The 21,563-nt window shown below is 40.1% G+C and overlaps 1 long non-coding RNA gene across 1 annotated transcript; it reads right to left on the bottom strand.

Annotated features, from left to right (window-relative positions):
* Window positions 1-10,888: 10,888 nt before the first annotated feature.
* LOC143116472 (uncharacterized) lies at window positions 10,889-12,054 on the bottom strand. Its single transcript, XR_012985791.1, has 2 exons — window positions 11,968-12,054; window positions 10,889-11,052 (listed from the first exon to the last, which is right to left on the bottom strand). It is a non-coding gene; the product is annotated as an uncharacterized LOC143116472 (long non-coding RNA).
* Between the last annotated feature and the right edge of the window lie 9,509 nt (window positions 12,055-21,563).

Below are 21,563 nucleotides of genomic sequence, written 5' to 3'. Positions count from 1 at the left end.
CTTTCCTTTTGAGAATTATTTGCATAAAATAAAAAAACGGATTAAAAAAACCTGAATATCCTTTGGCCCAGATCATTCGTCGTCTGTCAGAAGTAAAAATTCGGGAGGTCACATTACCTGGCAGCACTTTAAGACGGCAGCATTTTGTGGGCCTTATTGTTGGGGGGATGGCCATCAAGGCAGAGTATGGCGAGATGTCCACTGAGAAGTGGACTGTCAGAACATCAACTGGTGACAACTTTTTCAGGCTTCGAAATGACATTGTCTGCATCCAAAACATTGTGGAATGCATTGGAGGGGGCATTTATGCAATATATAGGGAATATAGAAGGAAGTCATTGTTCTTTAGCTTGCCATTTAGCTCGGATACACTGAATATTTAAGTAAATTCAGAAACATCTGAGATCATCAAGGCTGCCAAAGTTTCAGAACTTGATGAAAAATGTGTCGCCATTAGTTTAGTACCAATCATAATCATAGCATGACTAGTTTAGATCAGGGTGAGGACTGACCAAAATTGACTTGCTGGCAGTGGCTGCATCAGAAAATGGGCTGATAAGTTGTTGTAAGTACTTTGCTGAAGTTAATCATCTTTCAGGTGTCAACTGTCAGTGTTGTGCAAGTTGACACTTCACATGAGCCCCTATATTATTAGAATCGATAAAAACAAAATGTCAAAGCTTTTTTCACTAGAACTTCTTACGGTCGGTTTCCACACGGCCAATTTCGCTTCGCTCTCATTGAAGTTAAATGGAGACGAAATTCGCCCTAGTTGGGCGAAATGAGAGCGAATCGCCGAGGCAGGCGAAACAAAGTTGGCGAAAGTTTAACTTTATTTAAACCATTCGCGAACCAATCAGGTTCGCGTGTTTAGGTTCGGAGGAGGGAGTTACAAAAAAGTCTGACCAAGATGAGCTGTAACATAAAAATTTGTAAGTGATTAAAATGTTTCTACACTAATATTGGCACTTGTATCAACACAAATTGCGGTTTATATGCCACACAAACTTAGTCAGGGCACACACACCACTAAATAGACCACTATGTTAGTTTAAACTCTCAAACTTTTCAACTAGCCGACAGGCCAATACATTGTAAACATAGCTAGACAGGTACAGTATGAAATATATTATGTCTTATTGACCTTGTTGTTTCTATGATGAATTGTTGTTTAGGCAACATCAACTTAGTCGAGGCATAAATAACCCTGGATATCTTCATTAAGTACTTAAACTTTTGAACTAGCTGATTAGCATAATTAGCTCGCTTGCCACCACCACTAGCTAGACACTGCCATCACAAGGTTAGCGGTTTGGCCGAAATTCGAGAGGTGTTTCGCTGTGTGGAAACCCGTCGTAACTCTGACTCACAATAACTGTGCGTTCACACTTGTTTCTTTTCTTGTCTTCTCCATTAAGGATGTTCCACGTAGTTGAATTCGTCAGCAATAAAAACCGTAGCAGTGGTGCCCTAAAGCTGGTACGAGGATGGTTCTGCATCGTGGCCAACTTATAACAGTGATGAAAGAATAGATAGGGCAGTAAAACATGGAGAGGAGCCACAGAATCATCAAATCATCTGGTATGCCAAATCTCAGTTGTTTCTGGGCAAAGTGTTTTTTACAAATCCTACACCTACAAATCCACTACCACCACTATTTAAAAGAATATGCCACCGTTTTATGAAATTGGGTTATTCACGGTATCCCCTTGAGTAAGATAAGTAAAAACGTTTTTTGTCACCGTGCATGCACTTATCTAAAGTAAGTATAAGTTATATACTCTTTTGATCCCGTGAGGGAAATTTGGTCTTTATCCATTTATCCCAATCCATGAATTAGTGAAACACACTCAGCACACAGTGAACACACAGTGAGGTGAAGCACACACTAATCCCGGTGCAGTGAGCTGCCTGCTACAACAGCGGCGTTCGGGGAACAGTGGGGGGAAGTTTCTACTGGTCGGGGTTCGAACTGGCAACCCTCCGGTTAAGTCTGAAGCGCTAACCAGTAGGCCACGGCTACCCACCAATTTCATAAAATGGTGGCATGTTCCTTTAAAGGATAATTCCGGTATTTAGCACTTTGAGTGGCTTTTCTGGTTTGTTTTGGTTGAACTAGAGTGGTGGACAACAAAACTTTTCTGACTCGTTTTGAATCGCTATACTGCTTCAGAGTGGCTGCCTATGGGCATGCACAAACATGTCCTTAAAACAACCCTTAAAGGAACACACCACCCAATGTCAGTAGTAATATATCTACAATTAGGTGTTAATTAATATTACTACGCTAGGTCGAAGTACTCCCAAGTGCTATAGAGCTGCACAGTCCCAGTAAGATTCCCATTCATTTGTCCCATTGACGTTTGGAAAAATCCGTATCTAAAGAGTTTTACAGCATGTCTTAGGCTAACCAGCTACGGCATAACTCATAAGCATACAACATGTCATTTCGAGTGAAAAAACGAAGAGAAAATCCAAAAAAAAGTCAAAGGTACAAGACTGTGTACATATTTTCATTTCCGAGCGAAGGAACTACTCATCCCATAAACCACCGCCCCTCACTGAATAATATATAAGCAATGCACGAACCACGCGAAATCATTTCAAAACCGGCGACAGCAGGCGAACCCTTTCCTCCAAACAGTGATTTTTATATAGTGAATGTGCAGTTAATAGCAGTTATTTCAGGAGTAATCGTGTAAATAATAGTGTTTTGATATTGAATTTTATATTTATCATCGTGTATTTAATATCGTGTGTGAAAGCGGTTAACGTTAACGGCAGTGCTTCGTAACGTTACCTGACTCATCCTGTCATCACTGCTCAGTCGGGCTGATGCATGGACTGGTGCATGGTCTGCTCTTGGACCACCATATTCAGTTTATTAATTTGTCGTGAATTATTACACAAAATGTTCATTAAATGCACGAAGTATTCCTAGGTTAATGATTGATATGAATCATACAGTATGAAGGCTACAGTAGCCTAGCTAATGTTAACTAGCACTGCTAGCAGCATTAAAGTTACCAACCTCCCTGCTTAACTCACCACAACTTTGTAGGTCTTGTCCCTCATGCTGCTGACCCTTACAAAACCCACAAACTGACTCTCGGACACACAACAGTCAATAATGTGACTGTGTCTCAAATAGCGTACTTCTGCACTTACAATACCTAAGTTGAGTGCATGAGGGTGTTCACACTGAAAATTCCAACGACACGAAGGGCGATGCAAGTTCCCGGATGGTGCACTCATAACGGTCTAAAAGCTGAGTGTGCAACGCTGGACACTTTTCGCCCTTAACGGACGCCATCTTGCCCAAACAGCGGAAGGGGAGGGAGTGTTTTCAAACTCGTGGTAATCGCGGTTGAGAAAGCTGAAGCAGCAGCAGTGGAAAACAGACTTTACGGAGGTACAAGCAAGTTATAACATAAACAGTTCATGTTTTGACACAGTATGACCATGTCACTGTCGAATTGAGGACGCCAATAAAGTTATATTAAAATGTTTGCGATCGTCATTTCCGTGAAGTGCACGGAGTTAGTGTTTGATATGAGACAATACTATTTTGTTAAAATTTGCGCACTCCGCCAGTAAGCACACAGTGCACATAGTGTACTACACGAAAGTGTACTCACGTAAGTACACCAATTGAGACAGACTCTGAGTGTTTAAACTAACATTTACAGTGGTCTATTTGATAGTGTATTGGCCCTGACTAATTGGGGTATAAACCCCAATCCTTGTTGATACAAGTACCAATATTCGTCAAGAAAGTTTTTAATCACATTAAGATTTTCGCCATAGGCAGTAAAAAACTCCAACCAATCAGAGGCATCACTGTGGGATTGTTCAGGATTGTGGGTAATGAAGTACTTATCCAAGAGATCGCGAATAAAAGGCATTTATCTCAAAACAAGGTTAGTGCCCCTTTACATCCGGCATCGGCTGTGGGCGGGACTGTGCAGCTCTATTGCGCCACACATTGTAGTTCTCCTGTTTATTCGCTTGGAAAATCGCCACGTTTCATGTTGTGTGACCTTACACATTTTTATCAACTACTCGTGCAACTGTATTTAAGTAGGGAAACATGGATGTTTTTGATTACTGCTATCTTCCTCCCTCTATGGCCTGCTAGCATAGCAACATGCTAACACATTCGCGCCGCGCACCAGAGCGTTTAAGTGCACGTACCGACACGGGAGAGGTATGACTCAACTCGTGAAAGTTAAGGTAAGAACACAGTATATTACTACTGACATTGGGTGGCGTGTTCCTTTAACGTTCGTTTTCAAAACTGCAACTCACCGAGTGGTTAGTGGTGTTCGTTGATTATTTAAAACAATATCGGCGCAATATATGATTTCCAGCTTTTTTTTCCAGCTCTTTCGTTATTTGCTATTGTGGAACTACTTTTTCAGATACCTCACAACAGCGTATAAACTTCCGCTCAATATTTGAGCCTGAAGCATAGACAGCAACGGTGTGTTTCCACACACCGAAATTTCGCGTCGCTCTCATTAAGGTTGAATGGAGACTAAATTCGCCCTGGTTGGGCGAAACGAAATCGAATCGCCGAGGCAGGCGAAACAAAGTTGGCCAAAGTTTAACTTTATTTAAATGAGGACCATTCGAGAACCAATCAGGTCCGCGTCTTTGTGTTTGGAGGCGGGAGTTACAAAAAAGTCTGACCAAGGTGGCGGAGACTACCTGAGCTGTAACACGAAAATTTGTATGTGATTAAAATGTTTCTACACGAACATTGGCACTTGTATCAACACAAATATGCCACACAAACTTAGTCAGAGCACATACACCACTAAATAGACCACTATATATGTTACTTTAAGCACTCGATCTTTTTAGCTAGCTGACAGGCGAAATGCTAGTATTTTAGGACATTGGATTGCACTGTAAACCTAGCTAGACAGCTAGGCTACATGCTACAACACAGGTATGCAATATATTATGTCTTATTGACCTTGTTGTTTGTATGAACATGAATTGTTGTTTATAGGCACCATCAACTTAGTCGAGGCATAAAGACCCCTGGATATCTTCATTACTTAAACGTTTGAATTAGCTGATTAGCCTCATTAGCTCGCTTGCCACCACTGGCTACACACTGCAGTCAAAAGGTTAGCGGTTTCGCCGTCACGCCCCCGAGGCGAAATTTCGCTGGCCGAAAATTGTGAGGTGTTTCGCTGTGTGGAAACCCACCGTAAAACAAAGATTGTTAAGGCGGAGCAAGATATTTCATCAGGAGCCACTTCCGGGAACCCAGATCGCATGAGGAGGGGGGGGGGGGGGGGGGGTCAAAATCCCCCTTTATGCAGAGCAGAGGCAGCGACTGCTCCTATGGCCATAGCTCAGATTTCCACCACATATGCTAAGATCTTGGTTCTATAGAGTTAGGAATGTGAATTTTGGGGACGTTTTCATGAACATTTCAGAAGCATTTTTGAGCGTTCCATTAGCATTTTTGAGCATTCCAGTCTGGAGAAAATCGACCTTATATCAGGTGTGCTCAGTGTCAGGTTATTTATGCCGCTGCTGTTGGCCGGTTGCAACGTACACTCATCAATACGTCAAAACGCCTCTTTATGCAGACAGGATTCGATCCCTATTTCGCGCCCATAGACATGAACTACAACGAAGTATCTTGCTCCTCCTTAACAATCTTTGAGTAAAAGAAGGTCTCGCGGAAAGACCATAGACGGTAAAAGATATGGACAGAGTCATCACGTAGACGTCAGTTGAGACGACTGAAGCAAATTTCAACCGTTTCCTGTTGGTCAACGAGGCTTTCTGCGCAGGCTCAGGGGATGTAGATGTAACGTAGGCACGTAGTCTGACTCATGTAACTCTTGTGATAGCTGCACCGAGAAATTGGGTTAATGTAGCCCCTTACTTCGTTACCACCACATCTACATTTACTTTTCTTAAATGTCCTAGTTGTTCGTAGATAAATGTGATTTTTATATAAACAGCACTCGCCACATTTATAGCTTACTGTCAATCCATCAAAACTTCGCTGAAATGTTGTGGTCCGATGCTTTCGTTCTTATCCAGAGAATACGGTTATTTCGCTCCTGTGCGACGCTTTAACCCGCTCTGGTCGCATGTTCATTACGTAAAATACGTCACGTTAGCATTGATTTCGGAAAAAAGTTTATTACTCAGCCGGTAAGTCAGTCACGAGGTTATGACGACAATCACACAATGTTATTGTGTCAATGTTCAATAGAAAAAGTTCATATAAAGGCTTAAAACGCTTCAGATGTAACATTATTTGATTATATAGTGGCGCCAAATTGAATGGGGTTCAATGGAATGGCTAGGTGGAACTGGTCTACTATTTAGCCTCAGATCCGCCATAGTGTCTACGCTCTCCTAACACTCGCCTGCCCCCTTGGGAAAGACTATAACCAAATGTAAACAGCCCCCGTTTCCAGTGGCGCAGTAATATCAACGTGCAATGAGTCTTCCAACAGAAATCAATGGGATTTTACAAAATGGCAAATAAAACACGACAGAAACTGTATTTCGCAACGCTACTTGTTTGAATGAACAGGTATGATAAGGGATCAGATTCCAAAAGTAAACTAACGTGACAAATTCAAGAATGGTAAACTTCCTGAAGTTACTGTCTGTATAAATCGTCTTGTAAATAAACTACCAGTCCTTTTTTAAAGTTCTCACTGTCTTGTTTTAAATGTCAGGGCCCTCGGAAGTCTACCAATGAAGTGTGGAGCTACTTTGAGCCTCGTAAATGGTGTGATTTATTTGCATGGCTAGGCCGATGCCCGAGGCACCCCCATCGAAAACCTGTTGGTAGCATCGGCTAACTAGCGCCAGATTTCGGAGAGCAGGGGACAAGCCAGAATTAGCTATGAGACAAAAGTTCACACTCTGTATCATGTTTCAACACACTTTAGGTCAATATCACACCGAACTTCTCCTTTAAAGGAGAACTTGTCAACTATTTCAACGTAATAAACCCGTTTCGAAATCATTTGTATGGTTAAATGACCTGCTCCGGTGAAAATGGTGACTTTACCCGCTGCCCCTAGCATCCCCAGGCGGAAAACCAACCTTGCAACATTGAGACTACCTTAAAGAGAAGTGAGAAACAAGAAACTTGTTTAAAATCATGTTTCTTACCTTTTAACATCCATATTGTTCTGCCGAACTTATGCTAACCGTTTCGCTAGCTTGTAAACAAATCCATGTGCTTTATCCTTACCTTTTTCCACAGTTTGAAATAGCATAATGCACAATTTCTCCAGCAGAGGGTGAAATATAACTAATCCTGCCAAGTTTCCCTTTAATGGTAAGCAAGCATTTATTTATCAAGCGATCAAACGATAATGTTTCATTGTAAAAGTGTAACGTTACTACAGCTAGTGTTTATAATTAGGGCCTCTTAGTTGTCAGTAAGTTACAGTTTATTATACTCATATGATACATAAAATATGAATATAGTACCGATATAGCTTCTAGGCTACTGTCAAAATTATAGGCTGAAGATATGCTGCTGGTTAACATGAAGATTTAGCTAACATTTATGTAACTCCTCGTGATCATATTAGTACAGCGGCTAAGGCCAGATTTTTACCTGAATCGTTCAGTTTTTGCAGAAAGCACAAAACTTGGTACAGTTATAGTACTACCCCTAGTGATCAAAAATTGAAATGGACCCCAACACATAGCGCCCCCTAGGGCTGCACGATTATGGCCAAAATGATAATCACGATTATTTTGATCAATATTGAGATCACGATTATTTATCACGATTATTAATTAATTTTAGTGACAAAAATATTTTTTCCCTTAAACATATTGCACTTGCTATCTGGCTCACCCAAATTCTTCCCCTCACATTTACTCCCCAAAATTACTGCAAATATAGATTGACTGCGACTTCCAGCTTGCTACTTTGTTAATATTTGGGGAAACGTTAACGGCAACACAGTAATTACAAAGTATTAAGAAATACTGTTAATTTGATGCTTTTTAATTCATTTATAAATGGTGCACTGTCAATTTAAGACCCTTTGCCAGATCCACTCAAATAGCCTATGGCTAGTGCTGTGCCCACTCAGTTTGTAAATGGTCAGTAATGGGAACTGTTGCCATTGCGCTCTCTCTCGTGCACGCTCAAATGCGTTCCCAATTAAATGGAGTAGCATAACGTAGTTATCTGCTGCAATGGAGATACTATGTATCTCAATGTAACAAGCTGTTTTGACATTGACATCCTAAACGTTCTTTAGGAAGAGTGTAAAGCAGTTTGCAGTAGCCTGAAGTTAATCACAACGTCGTCTATCGCTGGGAAAAAAATAGCTAGCTATGATAACCTAATTATATGCTTGGCAGGCCGGATTAAAGTGTGGCGGGCCGGATCTATGATGAACTAATAAATGCTCGGCGGGCCGGATTAAAGTGCGTGGCGGGCATATCGTTGATATGTAAAACACTGACGTGTAGGCTACAATTTCATTATTGTTCACTCGTTTTGAGTAGGCTGTGTCTTGAAAGCATATGCATTGTAGATTGCACATGTAGCTTATAAAATACATTAATATAATTCACGGATCCCGTCGTTAGCTCAACTTATTATCGGAGGAAGCAAACAAGGACTAAAAGTTAACGTGATAAAAAGGCATGTGTGGTTTGATGTGATGTGTTCCACGGTATGAGTTGAGAGCCCTGCTTTGCTTACGTTTTTGGTTAACTCCACTTGTATGGAGTAAAACTTGTGCCACCTTAAACCGAATTTGAATATGTTGTATTTGCATTTGAATTGCTGAATTTGAACAATTGTATTGGAAAAACGAATTTGAATAGTATATGTTGAAACTGAATTCATTAGATTGTAACTGAATCTCAGGCAACTTGAAATTGAATATAATATTTTGAAATTTTACTCATTTGCTCTGATACATAAATTATCCTGACTGAAAATTTCGCTCTTGGAACTTTCACATTCAGTTCTCAAAATTCAGTTTCAAAACGTGAAATTCAATTTCAGTCTACCGAGACAAAAACAGCTGGTAGCTCAGGAAGAGCAATCGAGTGCAGAGCTATTGTGATCGCGTGACTAGTGCCGAGCGCGAAGCAGAGCATAGTGTGGGCACTTGGTTTGCACGGTTATTAGATCTGCACGCACGATTCATAAAACACATTCCGATTGTAGGCCTACTGTCTCACCTACCGTTTATGTAATTTTAAACAAATAAAACATTTGTTGCAGTATTATTTCAAACTTCTAGCTTGTCAATCCTTGAAATACAGAACAGCCTAGGCTACCCAGCCATCAAACATCGATGTAGCCTAGGCCTACTTACCTACCGTTTTTGTAATTTTAAACAAATAAAAATGTTTTTGCAGTATTACACCTAAAACTTCTAGCCTGTCAATCCTTGAAGTACAGAACTACCCAGCTAGCCATCAAACATCGATGTATGGTCTTACCTACCGTTTTTGTAATTTTAAATAGGCTAAAACATTTTTTACAGTATTACATTTCAAACTTCCAGCCTGTCAGTCCATACAGAACTACTCAGCTAGCCATCAAACATCAATGTACTGTCTACCAATTGCAAACTTCTAGCCTGTCATTCTTTAAAATGTCATGGGCATAACTTTCTCTCGTTTTCGTTTTTCCTACTCAACTACTGCTCTATTTCTTATCCTGGACTGCCACCTACTGGATAGAAAAGGCAACAACCTAGTAATTATGTGAATAAAAATCTACATGTTTGAATGACCAAAAAAGGACAAATCATTACCGTTTTCTTACGTTTAAAGCCACTCTTGTAATACTATGATGTGTAGGCTACCTTTATTTGCTTCCAATTACATATAGTTATGGTTACGCTTTTGTCCAAAGCAACATAAATACAAAACAATATAATACTTAAAATTGAACAGGGAACAAATGAAGATGTTGGTCAGACTATAATAAAGAGAATAGCAATAATAAACAACCATGTCAATTCAATCAATAGCCTAATGACATAAACAATGAGAAAAAAGGGAAAATAGTAATAATAAACAATAATGTACATTCAGTCAATAATATAATAAAAATAACAATAGCATGGTAAGACTACATTATGGAGAATATCAATAATAAACAACAATGTCAAATTAATCAACAGCCTAATGAAAATGAAACAATACTATACAAACCATAAGTGTTAATTCAAGTGCATGTTGAACAGATACGTCTTTAGACCCCTGTTAAAAGACCCAAAACTATCACAGGAACAGAGAGCACTGGGCAACTCATTCCACCAACATGGAACCACTGAGGAAAAGTCTTGAATTTGACCTATGTCTGGTCGACACAACAGACACTCTTCAGAAGACCGCAGTGGGCAGTTGGGGATGTACGTCTTGATCATTGAATTAAAATAACAAGGAGCAGATCCGGTCAGTGTCCTATAGGCCAAAGTGAGAGATTTAAATTTAATTCTGCCTAATAGGGAGCCAATGGAGAGTAACTAGGAGAGGAGTTACATATGTCTTTGGCTGATTAAAGACCAGGCGTGCGGCAGCATTCTGACTCAGCTGTAACAATCTTACTACACAAGCAGGTAAACCAGCTAATAGTAAATTACAATAGTCCAGCTTGGAGATGACCATGGCCTGAACAAGAAGTTGTGTGGAATCCTGTGTCAGATAAGGTCTGTTCTTCCTTATGTTGCAAAGGATAAACCTACATGATTTTGCAATTGCATCATATCTAATATCAGCTGATTACACACATAAACTAAAATTTAGATTGCCCATACATTTGGAAATCCATTTGGAAATCCATCACCACCAATGGCAAACAATTGGTGATGGTGAATTGGCAAACATCAATTCCAGAGAAAACAACAGTGGACATGTTTATTAGTGTGTAAAGTGTTTTACAATATGTGTTGCATCTTGCAAAGATATTTATTAAGAGAAATCAAGCTTCGGTGTCCATGTCTGATCGGTGCCAGTCCATTGTCCTCAGTCTATCTCACTGTCCACTGTTCATTGAGGCCTCTCAACCTATGAAAATAAAACCAACAAACAATCAGTGTTTAGCTTAAAGGTCTACTGTGAGTCTTTCTCGTTAATTGTTTATTCATCTCTGCGCAAAGAGGTCTCATAAGCATCAGGCAATCAGGATACACAAGTCTGTGCACCTAAGAGACAATCAGTTGTTTCTCACACACACATATATACCTTGGATCGTATACATCATAATAAATATCATTACACCTTCTCTGCACACACACGACTTGGTCAATACAATGAGTTAATTAAGAACCAAGGACATTTCTATCGTCATACAACACATTATTTGCAATCTACACACACATTACTGAAACAGAAGTATCAAGACAACACACAGTTAAAGTATAATAATTAGGTTATTGTAATATACTGTGTCTATTTCTCAATAACTTTTACAAAATCTGCATGGAGTCGATGAAGAAGCATAAATCAGCCTGTAGAAATACTGTTAAACTAGGGTCTCTTGAGTCTTGATCATATTATCGATATAGAACATATTCAGTTTGAAACTCTTAGAAGCTAGCTAGCTACCATTTGCTAGTTATCGCAATCCAGTTGTCTGGCAACATCACGGCACGAAACAATTGCCCCACGTAGCATTAGGTAACAGACAACACAACGATGAAAAAAGCTTAACTAGGGGGACATATCCAGTTTTCCATGAATGATACTGTTTAACCTGAGATTGTAACGTGTTCTTACAGGCCTAAAAGGCACAATGATATGACAATGACCAATCATATTGTTCTATCAAAGAGTAACGTTATAGTAGTCTAACTGGTTCTGAACTATGGAAAAAGCTTTAACTTAGTCGATGAAACTATGCTGGCTAGCCAGCCAGCGCTAGCATATAATGTACATTATATAAAGTAACGTTAACAGACATGGCATATGATATCAACTTACTTGGACGTTTTCTGATGTGCCAGTCGCTTCCATCTCTTCTTTCTCTGTTCGACACTGTAAGGAGGTTCAGGAGACGGCTTGCTAAGAGGGTGCTATGCTCTTTGCTTCGCGCTCGGCACTTGTCACGCGATCACAATAGCTCTGCACTCGATTGCTCTTCCTTAGCTACCAGCTGTTTTTGTCTCGGTAGACTGAAATTGAATTTCACGTTTTGAAACTGAATTTTGAGAACTGAATGTGAAAGTTCCAAGAGCGAAATTTTCAGTCAGGATAATTTATGTATCAGAGCAAATTAGTTCAATTTCAAAATATTATATTCAATTTCAAGTTGACTGAGATTCAGTTACAATCTAATGAATTCAGTTTCAATATATACTATTCAAATTCGTTTTTCCAATACAATTGCTCAAATTCATATTCAAATTCGTATTCAAATTCGGTTTAAGGTGACACAAGTTTTACTCCATACACTTGCCTGAAATCCGAAATATTTTCGAACAACGGATGATCCGTTTCGAGGGACAAGCTCTTGGCCTACTGTGCCACACATTTGATTTTTGATCGTCGTTTTTTTTTGTATAGTCTAACTAGCCTACTAATAGTTAACATAATGCTATAGTCCACAGTGCATCCAAACTGAGCATTGCATCAGGCTGAGCAGTGCAGGGAACAGTTGTCATTGGTAGGCTGCATGCAGGCACATTGTTTTGTAGCGGAGTGTTCTATGGGTTGCCAGGTTGGTTCAATGGGTAGAGCACGCATTTTTAATATCGCTCGATCACGCAAATTTGATCGTGGGAAGTCAAAATCGTGATCGTGATTAAAATTCGATTAATTGTGCAGCCCTAGCGCCCCCTAATGGGCCCTATCTTGAATTCAAATATGGCCACCAAAATATGCCCTTTTTTCTACATTTATAATGCTGATTTTAACACATCATATGACGTGTCTATAGACATCTTTCAGCATTATGAAATATATAATGAGACAATCATGCATAATTAAAATAGCAGACATGTTGGATTATAAGGAAGTAGCCATACACACTGAGTCAAAAACTGGGGTGGTATGTGTGACAGTGGTGATTGCTACTCTTTGGAACAGGGGAAGCTCTGATAAAACTGGTCAATTATTAAATTAATATTATTAAGGTGCTATATTGTTCTTTGAGGGCAAAAATTATCCCAAAACCCAGAATAGGCCAAACAGTAGGCTATAGAGTTGGCATGGCATCATGTAGCCTACACCGTTATATAGCGCGCTACCTAACTTAGCCTAAATACACAACTGAAACAAAAGCAAGTCATAAACTCTGTAACTACAAATTACGGTTTTATTTACAGTATGCTATTTACAAAGACAAATAGAAACCGACTGTATTACTGAGCTGCAACTTGCCTTGCCTCTCGACTTCACCTGTCAACACTAACATTAACGCATCCCTTGAACTTGAACCACTTCCTGTCAGATCGCGACATATGCTGTCAGTCAAAAAGAGTCCAGCCTCTATGACGGTTCCTCCAATCATCATACAGCTCGGCGTCCAGGCCATCCCACTGTCCCATTCACTCCCAGAGACGCCGGGCTTCCCTGGAAATGACGATTTTGTGGCGCTTGTCCAATAAACGTGTAGCTTTTCTGCACTGAGATCAGCCCACTCTGTAGCGCCATTAGGTGTGTTCGACTTGAGGCAGATTTGTGCAGATCTGACTTGATGTGATGCATGCTGGGTTGAACACAATGCATACTGGGATGGACGCAATGCTTGCTGGTTAGAAATTCTGTCCGACTTCTGTCAGCCGGGGAGGGACTTACCACCGTGACACCATGTCACATGACCTTAAAATATCGCGGGAGTCTTAGCCTGCAGACAGATCTTGCAGTTGCCTTCCACGAGCTGCACGAGCTAAAACACGCCCTCATGACGTCAGTTCAAAGATGTCGTGATAGGGCCATTTGGGAGGAATGTCCTCATGACGATTTTGACGGGAGTCTCATGGTGCTTCCTTATGTTGGAATATGCGAAAATAAACAGAAATCGAAGGGATATCTTCATATACATGATTTCTGCAACAATGGTAGGCTAGCCCAGGGGTTCCCAAACTTTTCCTTGACAAGGCCCCCCAAATACCACTAGGTTCTGGCCAAGGACCCCTTGATGTGTTATTAAACCCATCGACAATACTACGGCAAATTTAAAAATACATTAAGCTAATCCTAATAATTATTTTAGCCACAAGCACTTTGTGATGGAGCATACAGTGTATAAAATTACATTTGGGGCTTTCTGCTATATGAGAGCTATCACTCTACTATTATTCCCAGTCATTATCATGGAAAATAATGTTCAGATATGCGACAAATTATTATAATGGCATTGTATAACAACCCTTATAGTAATGGGTATATTTAACATTTTTAAAATGTATTTATTTATTGCTTTTATTTTTCTTTCCAACTTGCTGAGGCCCCCCTGGCAGCCCCTCGCGGCCCCCACTTTGAAAACCACTGGCCTATTAAACAGGAACTGAGTAGCCGATGATTTGATTTGGGAGATATCTCAGCTCATAATAGGAGAGAGATCAAGTGCATGTAGCCTATCAAATCTAATTATCATTTATTAGGCTGTCAGCTAGCCATCAGCTGGCTAACAGCCCTTATTAGACATTCTCTGCTATCAGCTATGTATCCGATACACGATGGCGAATCCAGCCACTGAAAATTAGTGAGTCAAAGTGTGGAAAAAGAAGAGACCGCACACATGATGGATGATATTACACATGTATTATACGTGTAAATCTTGTGAAGTGGAACAAACACCAAGTGGAATTTCATTTAGTATTATTACTAGTATTATAATTATTATATATATATATAATATATATATATATATATTATATATTATATATATATATATATCAGTGGCGGCTGGTGGTTAAAAAAATAACGGAGGAAGGAATGTCTGCTTGATTGGCGTTAGTGGCAAATGTGAGGTTGTGATGGTGTTGGTGGCATATGTGAACAATAGAGTATGTAGGCCGCCTATCCAGACACATTTATGGCAGCAGTATGTACTATGTAGCAGGGGGGGGGGGGTCTGACCTAAGGAGCTAGGCAAGCATGCAGCAGCCAGAAAAGTTGTGGGTTCAATTCTTGGCTTCAACCATTGTGCATTTGAGCAAGGCACTTAACCCCAAATTCGTCCAGGGACAATGGACTTTGTAATATAATTTAAATATATAAGTCACTTTGGATAATAGTGCTAAATTAATAAATGTAAATGTAAATAAATGTAAATTTAGGTCTGGGAAGTCAGGGAAGATATGTAGGTCTAGTTATGAAATACTGTTTTCCAGATGTGAAAAATTACGGAAAGTCTGGAGGTTTTGCTCAGTGTAATATATTGGCAGAAAAGTCTATAATAATAAAAATAGACACTTGTTTTATAAAACCATGTAACTATTTACCATTAAAAATAGACCTTAAATGTGGCTATTTGTAACATGCTATTGTTTTTAAAGCCAAATCGCTATAATTTAAAGACAGGTTGTAATAGCTAAGTGGGAATTTATGAAAGCATAACTTGGATGATTATAACAACGCATAACTATCCAAAAATGTTTTATCACCAAGTGAACTGTCCACGTATGTGACAGGTCAGCAGTAGGCTATGGCTGATTGTTTTCTGTGCTAACGTTACCAGTTAGCCATTAGTAGCCTATTTGTCTGACTATGTAGCATTCAGTAGCCTACACTAGCCTTACCGTCTTGTTTTGGAATATGAATTTTTGGAGCTGGTCTTCCTGCTTTGATAAATTCATCATACATCAGTGTATTCACAGTGTATTTGAATGTATAAAAGATTTGAGATTGTCCTCTGATTCCATTGTACAGTTTATTTCACGAGCAAACAACAAACAAGCTTTCCGTTCAACATAAGATTCGTAGACTGCAGATAACGTTCTTGAACCGTTGCCGCTAAAAACAGCACCCCCTATCGCAATTGAAAATTACTGTACGGAGGAGCTTCCTCCCTTGGCCATTGAAAACGACGTGATTCACGAGCCGCTGGGGCCCGAGGCGTTTATAATGGACTTCAATGAGGGGCTTGAGGAGGAAGCTCCTCCATACAGTAATTTTCAATAGCGATAGGGGGTGCTGTTGGCATTTTGACCTAGGGGAACGATTTTGTTCATTCAAAGTGTTAAAAATAGTAATATTAACAGTAATTTATCAGATTAGTAATTCACTTTATATATTTTTTATTTTTCTCTGAAATTTTAGGGAGGGTGTTCCTCCCTTTCCTCAATGAAGGAGCCTCCTCTGATATATATATATTAGTATTGTAATTATAAGTAGTATAAGTATTGGACATTTCAAGATTTAAACTACCTATGATCAAGTTGTAAATGTAGACAGTTTCCTGTCAGCTGTTAATTTGTTCTGGTAGCTCAGAGCCCTGTTTCTCTGTCTAATTTCAGCACCCAGCCTGCACATCACAAATTTCTTGATGGAGATAGATTCTATCAGGCTGGCATGCTCAGGGTGGGTGCAGACGAGGCTATCAAAAGCTCCCAGATTCTCAAGGGTCATCTCCAAATTCTTGGTGATGTTGGGGTGAGGCCATAAGGTGGTGGTGATGTTTCTTGAGAACTCCCCCTCCAACAGCTCTGAAAGTATTCCTCTGATGGCCTTATGAGATTGGCGGCCGTCAGGTAAGGGTGGTCGGTGTTCATAGCATAGATGTGGTCCTGGTGTCTAGGACCCAACAGCAGGACCCTGTCATGTCATGACATGTCCTCACTGTGAAGTCCTGCTGAAGCATCCGTACCACCCAGCCAGCAACATAGAAGAGGCCCTCCTCCATGATGCAATCACCAACAGTCTACAAAAGTAAGAGAAAATACAATGTTACATTGCATATGATAATGTGTCATGTGACTTACAACTGTAGATGTATGTCTTTGTGCTGTTTTGTGGGTCATGTAGCGCAGATAACCTTGTCTTCAACAATGCCTGACTCCAGGTCAACATCAATTGGTTCTGATGTGGGTGAAAGAGTCAGGGCCAATGAGATGGTTGGAGGCATCAGCAGACCTGTGGTTGCGGAGGTTGATAGAGTCGCCCCATTGGATGAGGTGAGAACTATGACACCATCATCCACCTCACAATTGGATGTGACTGAAGAGAGGGCAGGCAGAATATTCGACACACTGAGTCCCCTGAGCGCAGAAGTGAACTCCCGTGCACTGGGGTTATATTTATGGCCACCTTTTCCCCGGACCAAGGAGAAGAGATTCTACCAAAAAACAAAAGGGGGAGAAAGTAAGCTGTTTATGATTTTGATTAGGTGAGGGATTTCCAATGGATTAGTTCACAGGGAGTCCCACGTGAACCACCGTAAATTCAGGTAGGCTTTGACAAACACAGGAGCACATACGTTACCTATTTTCGTCCTTGGGAAATGTGAAATAGGACAACCCTTGCCCACTATTAGAGCAATTAATCACTGCACACCTGCGAGGCATTGATTTTACATGTTGAGACCTTGGAGAATGTACTACTACTGTGTGGACTCGAAATGTAAAGCGCAAATATGCTTTAGATGCGTTAGAATATCAACCACGATTAGCATGCTAAATGCATTGAAAATGAATGAGCTACCATAATCGCCACTTTATATTATTGATTGAATGGACATTATTGTTTATTTTTGCTTTTCCCCTCATTTTGTTACTTATTTTATTAGGCTATTGATTGAATTGCCATTGTATTCTAATCTGTTCCCTGTTAAATTTTTAATATTATGTTGTTTTTGTATGTGTGTGTCGCTTTTGACAAAGGCGTCAGCAAAATCCCATAACCATAACTTAATTCTTTAATTTAACAACTTTTATTACTTTTTAGAGATGATTTTATCACACACACACACACACACACAGACACTCACACAGGCGCACGCACACACACAGGCTTAGACACACACGTGCACACACACTGCCTGTCACACACACAGAATGCTGTTTTTTTTTTAGCAATGTTGTTCATAACTGTTTACTATCTGTACATTATAACTTGTTCACAAATAAAATGGAACCTTTGTTCTGAAATACTACACATAGCCTTTCTTTTTTCTTCTGGAAGACATTAATGATTTTATTTTACATTAAACAAAAAATAAGAGAATAACTGGAAAAGTACTCTTCTCTGCAATGTTGCATTATATTATTATTATTATTGCAGTATTTTACTGCGCTGAAGGAGCATCATTTCTTCCATCAAAAACAAATTATATAAAATATAAAGTTATATTTTACATATACAGTTAGAAATACAAATTTCTTTAAAGAATAATTATTTCCAATGCCTTCCACTAATTTTTTTCATATTTCATAATGTTCCTGACGGGATTCAAACCTGTGCCTTTCAAGTAAATAATTAAATAATAAAATAGATAATGATATGCACAGGGCAGAACAAAGCTTCAATCTGATTGTAACTGTTGGCTGTTTCTCTGTTACACCTATACGCGGCAGGCCCCCGCGTGGGAGCAGAGAATAATTCTGCTAAACGGCCCTAAACGCTTTCCCATTCATTTCCAATGGTAGTGCCAAAGATCCTTAATATACCGTGAATTTAATATATCAAAAAGCCTGTTCATGGCCTCAAAGAAGTCAGCTGTAGGGTTGCTCCAGCTCTATCATAGTCTTCATTCCTATTGTGTTAGCATATTAAGGGTCATATTAAGCAGTGAAATGTGCAGGTGTACTGACTTAATTTTAAGAACATAATTCCTTACCAGCAGCCACAGTGTGACTGAAGACTTGCGTAGCAAGGCGCACACGCATGTTACTGAATGGTGGCAGTGAAACATGCTTGTCTGTGATTTTGGGGGCCAGTTGTTTTGTTTGTCAGTGCTGTAGAATGCAGCAAAGTGTTTCCACTGCACCTGATGTGGTCCGATCTGTAACATGACAGTGTAAATGTATGTTGCCATTTGGTTTGTTGGTGTTTTCTCAAACGATACAATTATTAGATATATGGAGAATTAAACTAACCTTCAGGTCATGTTTTTTAAGATTGTTTCGCACTGACTTCACTAGGTAAGGTACGACAAACATTAGTGGAATTCCCACCCCATCCACAGATACAGTATGCAGTGTGCACTCTTACTTGTGTCTTTTATATCGAGACTGGCTCCTAACAACTTCAGTGTTTCGAGGTTTGATGTTGATTGGTCACAGACCACAGAAAACACCTGTTGTGAGAGATTGGCTGTGTAAGCATGACCATCTCATGTAGAGATGTATGCAGAGAAGTTGCACTTTTCTATTATTTCATTGCATTCAAACTCACAGTGAACCCAATCTGTCTCAGCCTTCTCACTGCTATTGATATAATAGTTGCTGTCTCCTCCGAGGAGAGGGTAGCTTTAGCCAAAAAGTATCCCAGGGCCTGCAGAATGCACAGTGTTGATGGTGCAGGTTATGTATGAGTATCTTGTTCATTTTCAGCCTAGGTGTAGTAAAGGTATGTGTAATGTCAGAATTGTCAATCTGTCCAATCACTAAAGGCACAAAGCTCACCTGCTTCCACTTAGAAGCTGCTCCTCGAGCCATCAGCACCATTGCCTGATTGGCTACCTCACCTTTGGAGGTCAGCCCATCTATTTTATCGAAGGCACGGTTGTAATCAATGTGCTTTTTAATGGCCACTTCATCAAAAATTAATGACACTACCAGTTGGCAGTGGCGTAACTATAGTAGGTGCAGCAAGTGCAGTCGCACCAGGGCCGTGACCTCCCGGGGCCCGTCGCTACCCCCGCAATGCAATTGCTGGAAAATTCTATACAGGTCCTTTCTGACTACCGGCGTGCCTTTGACCAGGCCAAGGCTACAGCGCAGACGCTCGCAAATAAATGGGGGGTTCAGAGTACATTTGAAAATGTTAGAGCACGGAGAGTGAAGCGTCACTTTGACGAACTATCGGAAGATGAGCGCTTAACCGATGCAGAGAGATACTTCAAAGTGAGGGTATATATTTAACTCTGGACATCACAATCAGTCAGCTCTCCCAAAGATTTGCAAGTATGCGGGAAACTTGTCATGTGTTTGAGTCTTTACGTCCTATGACCCTTCAACTCGCAGGTGATGATGAACTGCTTGAAAAGGCAAGACGTTTGTCAGACCATTATAGCAGGGACATTGCACCGACATTCCCAACACAACTCCTCTCAGGTCTTGCTTTAAAGCAGAGATTTCACAGAAGTCATCTATTTTTCCACTTGCCAAAATGCTGGTGGTAGATTATGACAGTGTAACATCCACATTCGGGGAAGTGTGTACTGCTCTCATGTTGTTTCTGACATCGGCTGTGACTGTGGCAACAGCTGAGCGATCTTTTCCCAAACTCAAACTTATTAAGACCTACCTAAGGAGCAGCATGGGGCAGGATAGGCTCAGTGGGTTAGCTATCCTGTCCATTGAAAATACGAGAGCCAGAGCATTAAATATTGGGAACATCGTTAACGATTTTGCACAACGAAAGGCTCGTAAGATGGCCTTCTTCTAATGGCCTAGTTCACGCATATTGGGGATTGTATGCATATGAATGCTTTTATTTGGTTTCTGCGCGGTTAAATAAGTTAGGCTACATTAAGTTTTGTTTCTGCTCAGTGTGAGTTTATAAGCAAGCAACCTAAGCTTGCAGTTTCAGCAGAGGATTGAATAGGCGCATTGAGCGCATTGAGTGTTCCCATAATTCCATGCGAGTTGATGTTAATGCAGTAATATTAGATTACCCTGGCCTGCAGGCCGTTAATAAAATTATTTTTAATGTTTTCACATGTAATGGATCCTATGTAGTCGTGTGTTACTACTATGTAGTCGTGTGTTACTACTACTAAACTACTTCGGTGCCTCAGGCCCTTTGCATAAACAATTGAAGTCACCCTTAATGTGTATTGCATGTATCAGAGTTAATTCATCCTGGGTCAAAGATTGTTGGTATGGGGCCCGCGTAGCGCTCTCGCACCTGGGCCCATCATTGGCTTGTTCCGCCACTGCCAGTTGGGATGGCTTCATCGTTTTTGCCATTAATGCCATCTGGTGCCAATTTGAATCAAGGAAACCTGGCTGCAATGTAAAGCAACATTAACCTGTTAGTTGAATAAGCATAATGTATGTATTAAAAACAAATGTCAACACATTTCGATATAAATCTTACTTTGAAATGGCCAACATTTGAGTTGATAAATCTTTGGAGGGTTGATTGACATGGAAGAATAAAATGGACTGTGGTGGAATATTTGGACTCCAAGCTGCTTTAGAGATGTTGGAAATTTTCTGCCTTTGCTTTTTTTGCCAAAACTTTTTAGTTGAAAGCTAACAAACTCCGCTGAATCTGGTGGTAGGTTTGTCAGGGCATCAACCAGTTTGTTCTTTCCCTGTTCAGCAGAAAGTCTTGTAAATTAGAAAAGGGGTTGTTTGTTTTAATCAAAATAGATAAACAATCAGAACATCTAGATTATAGTCCGGAAGCCCAGAGCCTTTCTAATTTGAGCTTGGAGTTTCCTCTGCATGTTCGTACGTTTCCGA

Source organism: Alosa pseudoharengus, unplaced genomic scaffold (genome assembly GCF_046254945.1).
Source record: "Alosa pseudoharengus isolate Yale_2024_CS ecotype anadromous, Long Island Sound unplaced genomic scaffold, YU_APseudo_1.1 YU_APseudo_1.1_scf_11, whole genome shotgun sequence".
Classification (NCBI taxonomy): Eukaryota; Metazoa; Chordata; class Actinopteri; order Clupeiformes; family Clupeidae; genus Alosa; species Alosa pseudoharengus.
This window is presented reverse-complemented; position numbering and strand designations above follow the sequence as displayed.